Genomic DNA, 9,313 nt, shown 5'->3' with positions numbered 1-9,313 from the left:
TGAAGTGAAGCTTCGGAATCTATAGCTAGTGTCACAGGAATGCATCAAAACATAGTCAGTAAGAAGAGTCAGTCTTCTTGTCCTTATGTCGGCATTGTGCCTTTTGTAATTAATTCCGATGCAATATCTGTGTTTCATCGTCAATAACAAGGTCTAAGGGATACAGTAAACCTCGAGTGAAGCATCGGAATCTATAACTAGTGTCAATGGAATATTTCAAAACATAGACTGTAAGATGAGTCAGTCTTCATGTACTTAAGTCGGCATTGTGCCTTTTGAATTTAATTCCAATGCAATTTCTGTGTTTCTTCGTCAATATGATGGTCCAAGGGATACAGTAAACCTGAAGTAAAGCTTCGGAATCTATAGCTAGTGGCACAGGAATGCTTCAAAACATAGTCAGTAAGAAGAGTCAGTCTTTTTGTCCTTATGTCGGCATTGTGCCTTTTGTAATTAATTCCGATGCAATTTCTGTGTTTCATCGTCAATAAGAAGGTCCAAGGGATACAGTAAACCTGGAGTGAAGCATCGGAATCTATAACTAGTGTCACAGGAATGGTTCAAAGCATAGACAGTAAGAAGAGTGAGTCTTCTTGACCTTAATTCTGCTTTGTGCCTTTTGTATTTAATTCCGATGCAATTTCTGTGTTTCATCGTCAATAAGAAGGTCCAAGGTTGAAAGTAAAAATGAAGTGAAGCATCGGATCTATAACTAGTGTCACAGGAATGGTTCAAAACATAGTCAGTAAGAAGAGTCAGTCTTATTGTACTTTAGTCATCATTGTGCATTTTCTATTTAATTCTGATGCAATTTCTGCGTTTCATCGTCAATATGAAGGTCCAACCGATACAGTGAACCTCGACCGAAGCATCGGAATCTATAACTAGTGTCACAGGAATGGTTCAAAATATAGTCAGTAAGAAGAGTCAGTCTTCTTGTACTTAAGTCGGCATTGTGCCTTTTCTATTTAATTCTTATGCAATTTCTGTGTTTCATCGCCAATAAGAAGGTCAGAGGGATACAATAAACCTGAAGTGAAGAATCGGAATCTATAACTAGTGTCACAGGAATGGTTCAAAGAAAAGTCAGTAAGAAGAGTCAGCTTCTTGTCCTTAAGTCGGCATTGTGCGTTTTTGTATTTAGTTCCGATGCAATTCCTGTGTTTCATCGTCAATAAGAAGGTCCAAGGGATACAGTAAACCTGGAGTGAAGCATCGGAATCTGTAACTAGTGTCAATGGAATGGTTTAAAACATAGTCAGTAAGGAGAGTCAGTCTTCTTGTACTTAAGTCGGCATTGTGCCTATTGTATTTAATTCCGAGGCAATTTCTGTGTTTCATCGCCAATAAGAAGGTCAGAGGGATACAATAAACCTGAAGTGAAGCATCGGAATCTATAACTAGTGTCACAGGAATGGTACAAAGCAAAGTCAGTAAAAAGAGTCAGTCTTCTTGTCCTTAAGTCGGCATTGTACCTTTTGTATTTAATTCCGATGCAATTTCTGTGTTTCATCGTCAATAAGAAGGTCCAAGGGATACAGTAAACATGGAGTGAAGCATCGGAATCTATAACTAATGTCAATCGAATGGTTCAAAGCATAGTCAGTAAGAAGAGTCAGTCTTCTTGTACTTAAGTCGGCATTGTCGCTTTTCTATTTAATTCCGATGCAATTTCTGTGTTTCATCGTCAATAAGAACGTCCAAGGGATATAGAAAACCTGGAGTGAAGCATCGGAATCTATAACTAGTGTCACAGGAATGGTTCAAAACATAGTCAGTAAGAAGAGTCAGTCTTCTTGTACTTAAGTCGGCATTGTGCCTATTGTATTTAATTCCGAGGCAATTTCTGTGTTTCATCGCCAATAAGAAGGTCAGAGGGATACAATAAACCTGAAGTGAAGCATCGGAATCTATAACTAGTGTCACAGGAATGGTTCAAAACATAGACAGTAAGAAGAGTCAGTCTTCTTGTACTTACGTCGACATTGTGCCTTTTCTATTTAATTCCGATGTATTTTCTGTGTTTCATCGTCAATAAGAAGGTCAGAGGTATACAATAAACCTGAAGTGAAGCTTCGGAATCAATAACTGGTGTCACAGGAATGCTTCAAAACATAGTCAGTAAGAAGAGTCAGTCTTCTTGTCCTTATGTCGGCATTGTGGCTTTTGTAATTAATTCCGATGCAATTTCTGTGTTTCATCGTCAATAAGAAGGTCCAAGGGATACAGTAAACCTGGAGTGAAGCATCGGAATCTATAACTAGTGTCACAGGAGTGGTTCAAAACATAGACAGTAAGAAGAGTCAGTCTTCTTGACCTTAATTCTGCTTTGTGCCTTTTGTATTTAATTCCGATGCAATTTCTGTGTTTCATCGTCAGTAAGAAGGTCAAAGGTATACAGTAAGCCTGAAGTGAAGCATCGGATCTATAACTAGTGTCACAGGAATGGTTCAAAACATAGTCAGTAAGAAGAGTCAGGTTTTTGTACTTAAGTCGGCATTGTGCCTTTTCTATTTAATTCCGATGCAATTTCTGTGTTTCATCGTCAATAAGAAGGTCCAAGGGATACAGTAAACCTGGAGTGAAGCATCGGAATCTATAACTAGTGGCAATGGAATGGTTCAAGACATAGTCAGTAAGAGGAGTCAGTCTTCTTGTACTTAAGTCGGCATTGTGATTTTTCTTTTTAATTCCGATGCAATTTCTGTGTTTCATCTTCAATTAGAAGGTCCAAGGGATATAGTAAAACTGGAGTGTAGCATCGGAATCTATAACTAGTGTCACAGGGATGGTTCAAAACATAGACAGTAAGAAGAGTCAGTCTTCTTGTACTTAAGTCGGCATTGTGCCTTTTCTATTTAATTCTGATGCGATTTCTGTGTTTCATCGTCAATAAGAAGGTCAGAGGGATACAGTAAACCTGAAGTGAAGCATCGGAATCCATAACTAGTGTCACAGGAATGGTTCAAAACATAGTCAATAAGAAGAGTTAGTCTTCTTGTACTTAAGTCGGCATTGTGAATTTTGTATTTAATTCTGATGCAATTTCTGTAGTTCATCGTCAATAAGAAGGTCCAAGGGATGCAGTAAACCTGGAGTGAAGCATCGGAATCTATAACTAGTGTCACAGGAATGGTTCAAAACATAGACAGTAAGAAGTGTCAGTCTTCTTGTACTTACGTCGACATTGTGCCTTTTCTATTTAATTCCGATGCAATTTCTGTGTTTCATCGTCAATAAGAAGGTCAGAGGGATACAATAAACCTGAAGTGAAGCATCGGAATCTATAACTAGTGTCACAGGAATGATTCAAAACAAAGTCAGTAAGAAGAGTCAGTCTTCTTGTCCTTAAGTCGGCATTGTGCCTTTTGAATTTAATTCCAATGCAATTTCTGTGTTTCTTCGTCAATATGATGGTCCAAGGAATACAGTAAACCTGAAGTGAAGCTTCGGAATCTATAGCTAGTGGCACAGGAATGCTTCAAACATAGTCAATAAGAAGAGTCAGTCTTTTTGTCCTTATGTCGGCATTGTGCCTTTTGTAATTAATTCCGATGCAATTTCTGTGTTTCATCGTCAATAAGAAGGTCCAAGGGATACAGTAAACCTGGAGTGAAGCATCGGAATCTATAACTAGTGTCACAGGAAGGGTTCAAAGCATAGACAGTAAGAAGAGTCAGTCTTCTTGACCTTAATTCTGCTTTGTGCCTTTTGTATTTAATTCCGATGCAATTTCTGTGTTTCATCGTCAATAACAAGGTCCAAGGTATACAGTAAACATGGAGTGAAGCATCGGAATCTATAACTAGTGTCAATGGAATGGTTCAAAACATAGTCAGTAAGAAGAGTCAGTCTTCTTGTACTTAAGTCGGCATTGTGCCTTTTCTATTTAATTCCGATGCAATTTCTGTGTTTCATCGTCAATAAGAAGGTCCAAGGGATATAGTAAACCTGGAGTGAAGCATCGGAATCTATAACTAGTGTCACAGGAATTGTACAAAACGTAGTCAGTAAGAAGAGTCAGTCTACTTGTACTTAAGTCGGCATTGTGCCTTTTGTATTTAATTCCGAGGCAATTTCTGTGTTTCATCGCCAATAAGGTCAGAGGGGTACAATAAACCTGAAGTGAAGCATCGGAATCTATAACTAGTGTCACAGGAATGGTACAAAGCAAAGTCAGTAAAAAGAGTCAGTCTTCTTGTCCTTAAGTCGGCATTGTACCATTTGTATTTAATTCCGATGCAATTTCTGTGTTTCATCGTCAATAAGAAGGTCCAAGGGATACAGTAAACCTGAAGTGAAGCTTCGGAATCTATAGCTAGTGTCACAGGAATGCTTCAAAACATAGTCAGTAAGAAGAGTCAGTTTTCTTGTCCTTATGTCGGCATTGTGCCTTTTGTAATTATTTCCGATGATATTTCTGTGTTTCATCGTCAATAACAAGGTCTAAGGGATACAGTAAACCTCGAGTGAAGCATCGGAATCTATAACTAGTGTCAATGGAATATTTCAAAGCATAGACTGTAAGATGAGTCAGTCTTCTTGTACTTAAGTCGGCATTGTGCCTTTTTATTTAATTCCGATGCAATTTCTGTGTTTCATCGTCAATAAGAAGGTCAGAGGGATACAATAAACCTGAAGTGAAGCATCGGAATCTATAACTAGTGTCACAGGAATGGTTCAAAGCAAAGTCAGTAAGAAGAGTCAGTCTTCTTGTCCTTAAGACGGCATTGTGCCTTTTGTATTTAATTCCGATGCAATTTCTGTGTTTCATCGTCAATAAGAAGGTCCAAGGGATACAGTAAACCTGAAGTGAAGCTTCGGAATCTATAGCTAGTGTCACAGGAATGCTTCAAAACATAGTCAGTAAGAAGAGTCAGTCTTCTTGTCCTTATGTCGGCATTGTGCCTTTTGTAATTATTTCCGATGATATTTCTGTGTTTCATCGTCAATAACAAGGTCTAAGGGATACAGTAAACCTCGAGTGAAGCATCGGAATCTATAACTAGTGTCAATGGAATATTTCAAAACATAGACTGTAAGAAGAGTCAGTCTTCTTGTCCTTAAGACGGCATTGTGCCTTTTGTATTTAATTCCGATGCAATTTCTGTGTTTCATCGTCAATAAGAAGGTCCAAGGGATATAGTAAAACTGGAGTGAAGCATCGGAATCTATAACTAGTGTCAATGGAATGGTTCAAAGCATAGTCAGTAAGAAGAGTCAGTCTTCCTGTACTTAAGTCGGCATTGTGAATTTTCTATTTAATTCCGATGCAATTTCTGTGTTTCATCGTCAAAAAGAAGGTCCAAGGGATATAGTAAAACTGGAGTGAAGCATCGGAATCTATAACTAGTGTCACAGGAATGGTTCAAAACATAGACAGTAAGAAGAGTCAGTCTTCTTGTACTTACGTCGACATTGTGCCTTTTGTATTTAATTCCGATGCATTTTCTGTGTTTCATCGTCAATAAGAAGGTCAAAGGGATACAATAAACCTGAAGTGAAGCTTCGGAATCTATAACTGGTGTCACACGAATGCTTCAAAACATAGTCAGTAAGAAGAGTCAGTCATCTTGTCCTTAAGTCGGCATTGTGCCTTTTGTATTTAATTCCGATGCAATTGCTGTGTTTCATCGTCAGTAAGAAGGTCAAAGGGATACAGTAAACCTGGAGTGAAGCATCGGAATCTATAACTAGTGGCAATGGAATGGTTCAAGACATAGTCAGTAAGAGGAGTCAGTCTTCTTGTACTTAAGTCGGCATTGTGATTTTTCTTTTTAATTCCGATGCAATTTCTGTGTTTCATCTTCAATTAGAAGGTCCAAGGGATATAGTAAAACTGGAGTGTAGCATCGGAATCTATAACTAGTGTCACAGGGATGGTTCAAAACATAGACAGTAAGAAGAATCAGTCTTCTTGTACTTAAGTCGGCATTGTGCCTTTTCTATTTAATTCTGATGCGATTTCTGTGTTTCATCATCAATAAGAAGGTCAGAGGGATACAGTAAACCTGAAGTGAAGCATCGCAATCCATAACTAGTGTCACAGGAATGGTTCAAAACATAGTAAGAAGAGTTAGTCTTCTTGTACTTAAGTCGGCATTGTGAATTTTGTATTTAATTCTGATGCAATTTCTGTAGTTCATCGTCAATAAGAAGGTCCAAGGGATGCAGTAAACCTGGAGTGAAGCATCGGAATCTATAACTAGTGTCACAGGAATGGTTCAAAACATAGACAGTAAGAAGAGTCAGTCTTCTTGTACTTACGTCGACATTGTGCCTTTTCTATTTAATTCCGATGCAATTTCTGTGTTTCATCGTCAATAAGAAGGTCAGAGGGATACAATAAACCTGAAGTGAAGCATCGGAATCTATAACTAGTGTCACAGGAATGGTTCAAAACAAAGTCAGTAAGAAGAGTCAGTCTTCTTGTCCTTAAGTCGGCATTGTGGCTTTTGAATTTAATTCCAAAGCAATTTCTGTGTTTCTTCGTCAATATGATGGTCCAAGGGATACAGTAAACCTGAAGTGAAGCTTCGGAATCTATAGCTAGTGGCACAGGAATGCTTCAAACATAGTCAGTAAGAAGAGTCAGTCTTTTTGCCTTATGTCGGCATTGTGCCTTTTGTAATTAATTCCGATGCAATTTCGGTGTTTCATCGTCAATAAGAAGGTCCAAGGGATACAGTAAACCTGGAGTGAAGCATCGGAATCTATAACTAGTGTCACAGGAATGGTTCGAAGCATAGACACTAAGAAGAGTCAGTCTTCTTGACCTTAATTCTGTTTTGTGCCTTTTGTATTTAATTCCGATGAAATTTCTGTGTTTCATCGTCAATAACAAGGTCCAAGGTATACAGTAAACATGGAGTGAAGCATCGGAATCTATAACTAGTGTCAATGGAATGGTTCAAAGCATAGTCAGTAAGAAGAGTCAGTCTTCTTGTACTTAAGTCTTCATTGTGACTTTTCTATTTAATTCCGATGCAATTTATGTGTTTCATCGTCAATAAGAAGGTCCAAGGGATATAGTAAACCTGGAGTGAAGCATCGGAATCTATAACTAGTGTCACAGGAATTGTTCAAAACATAGTCAGTAAGAAGAGTCAGTCTACTTGTACTTAAGTCGGCATCGTGCCTTTTGTATTTAATTCCGAGGCAATTTCTGTGTTTCATCGCCAATAAGGTCAGAGGGATACAATAAACCTGAAGTGAAGCATCGGAATCTATAACTAGTGTCACAGGAATGGTACAAAGCAAAGTCAGTAAAAAGAGTCAGTCTTCTTGTCCTTAAGTCGGCATTGTACCATTTGTATTTAATTCCGATGCAATTTCTGTGTTTCATCGTCAATAAGAAGGTCCAAGGGATACAGTAAACCTGAAGTGAAGCTTCGGAATCTATAGCTAGTGTCACAGGAATGCTTCAAAACATAGTCAGTAAGAAGAGTCAGTATTCTTGTCCTTATGCCGGCATTGTTCCTTTTGTAATTATTTCCGATAATATTTCTGTGTTTCATCGTCAATAACAAGGTCTAAGGGATACAGTAAACCTCGAGTGAAGCATCGGAATCTATAACTAGTGTCAATGGAATATTTCAAAACATAGACTGTAAGATGAGTCAGTCTTCTTGTACTTAAGTCGGCATTGTGCCTTTTGAATTTAATTCCAATGCAATTTCTGTGTTTCTTCGTCAATATGATGGTCCAAGGGATACAGTAAACCTGAAGTAAAGCTTCGGAATCTATAGCTAGTGGCACAGGAATGCTTCAAAACATAGTCAGTAAGAAGAGTCAGTCTTCTTGTCCTTATGTCGGCATTGTGCCTTTTGTAATTAATTCCGATGCAATTTCTGTGTTTCATCGTCAATAAGAAGGTCCAAGGGATACAGTAAACCTGGAGTGAAGCATCGGAATCTATAACTAGTGTCACAGGAATGGTTCAAAGCATAGACAGTAAGAAGAGTGAGTCTTCTTGACCTTAATTCTGCTATGTGCCTTTTGTATTTAATTCCGATGCAATTTCTGTGTTTCATCGTCAATAAGAAGGTCCAAGGTTGAAAGTAAAAATGAAGTGAAGCATCGGATCTATAACTAGTGTCACAGGAATGGTTCAAAACATAGTCAGTAAGAAGAGTCAGTCTTATTGTACTTAAGTCATCATTGTATATTTTCTATTTAATTCTGATGCAATTTCTGCGTTTCATCGTCAATATGAAGGTCCAACCGATACAGTGAACCTCGACCGAAGCATCGGAATCTATAACTAGTGTCACAGGAATGGTTCAAAATATAGTCAGTAAGAAGAGTCAGTCTTCTTGTACTTAAGTCGGCATTGTGCCTTTTCTATTTAATTCTTATGCAATTTCTGTGTTTCATCGCCAATAAGAAGTTCAGAGGGATACAATAAACCTGAAGTGAAGAATCGGAATCTATAACTAGTGTCACAGGAATGGTACAAAACAAAGTCAGTAAAAAGAGTCAGTCTTCTTGTCCTTAAGTCGGCATTGTACCTTTTGTATTTAATTCCGATGCAATTTCTGTGATTCATCGTCAATAAGAAGGTCCAAGGGATACAGTGAACCTGAAGTGAATCTTCGGAATCTATAGCTAGTGTCACAGGAATTCTTCAAAACATAGTCAGTAAGAAGAGTCAGTCTTCTTGTCCTTATGTCGGCATTGTGCCTTTGGTAATTAATTCCGATGCAATTTCTGTGTTTCATCGTCAATAAGAAGGACCAAGGGATACAGTAAACTTGGAGTGAAGCATCGGAATCTATAACTAGTGTCACAGGGATGGTTCAAATCATAGACAGTAAGAAGAGTCAGTCTTCTTGTACTTAAGTCGGCATTGTGCCTTTTCTATTTAATTCTGATGCGATTTCTGTGTTTCATCGTCAATAAGAAGGTCAGAGGGATACAGTAAACCTGAAGTGAAGCATCGGAATCCATAACTAGTGTCACAGGAATGGTTCAAAATATAGTTAGTAAGAAGAGTTAGTCTTCTTGTACTTAAGTCGGCATTGTGCCTTTTGTATTTAATTCCGATGCAATTTCTGTAGTTCATCGTCAATAAGAAGGTCCAAGGGATGCAGTAAACCTGGAGTGAAGCATCGGAATCTATAACTAGTGTCACAGGAATGGTTCAAAACATAGTCAGTAAGAAGAGTCAGTCTTCTTGTACTTATGTCGGCATTGTGCCTTTTCTATTTTATTCCGATGCAATTTCTGTGTTTCATCGTCAATAAGAAGGTCAGAGGGATACAATAAACCTGAAGTGAAGCATCGGAATCTATAACTAGTGTCACAGGAATGG

This window comes from Schistocerca piceifrons, unplaced genomic scaffold (genome assembly GCF_021461385.2).
Source record: "Schistocerca piceifrons isolate TAMUIC-IGC-003096 unplaced genomic scaffold, iqSchPice1.1 HiC_scaffold_1746, whole genome shotgun sequence".
NCBI lineage: Eukaryota > Metazoa > Arthropoda > Insecta > Orthoptera > Acrididae > Schistocerca > Schistocerca piceifrons.
Note: the sequence above shows the minus strand (reverse complement) of the source record.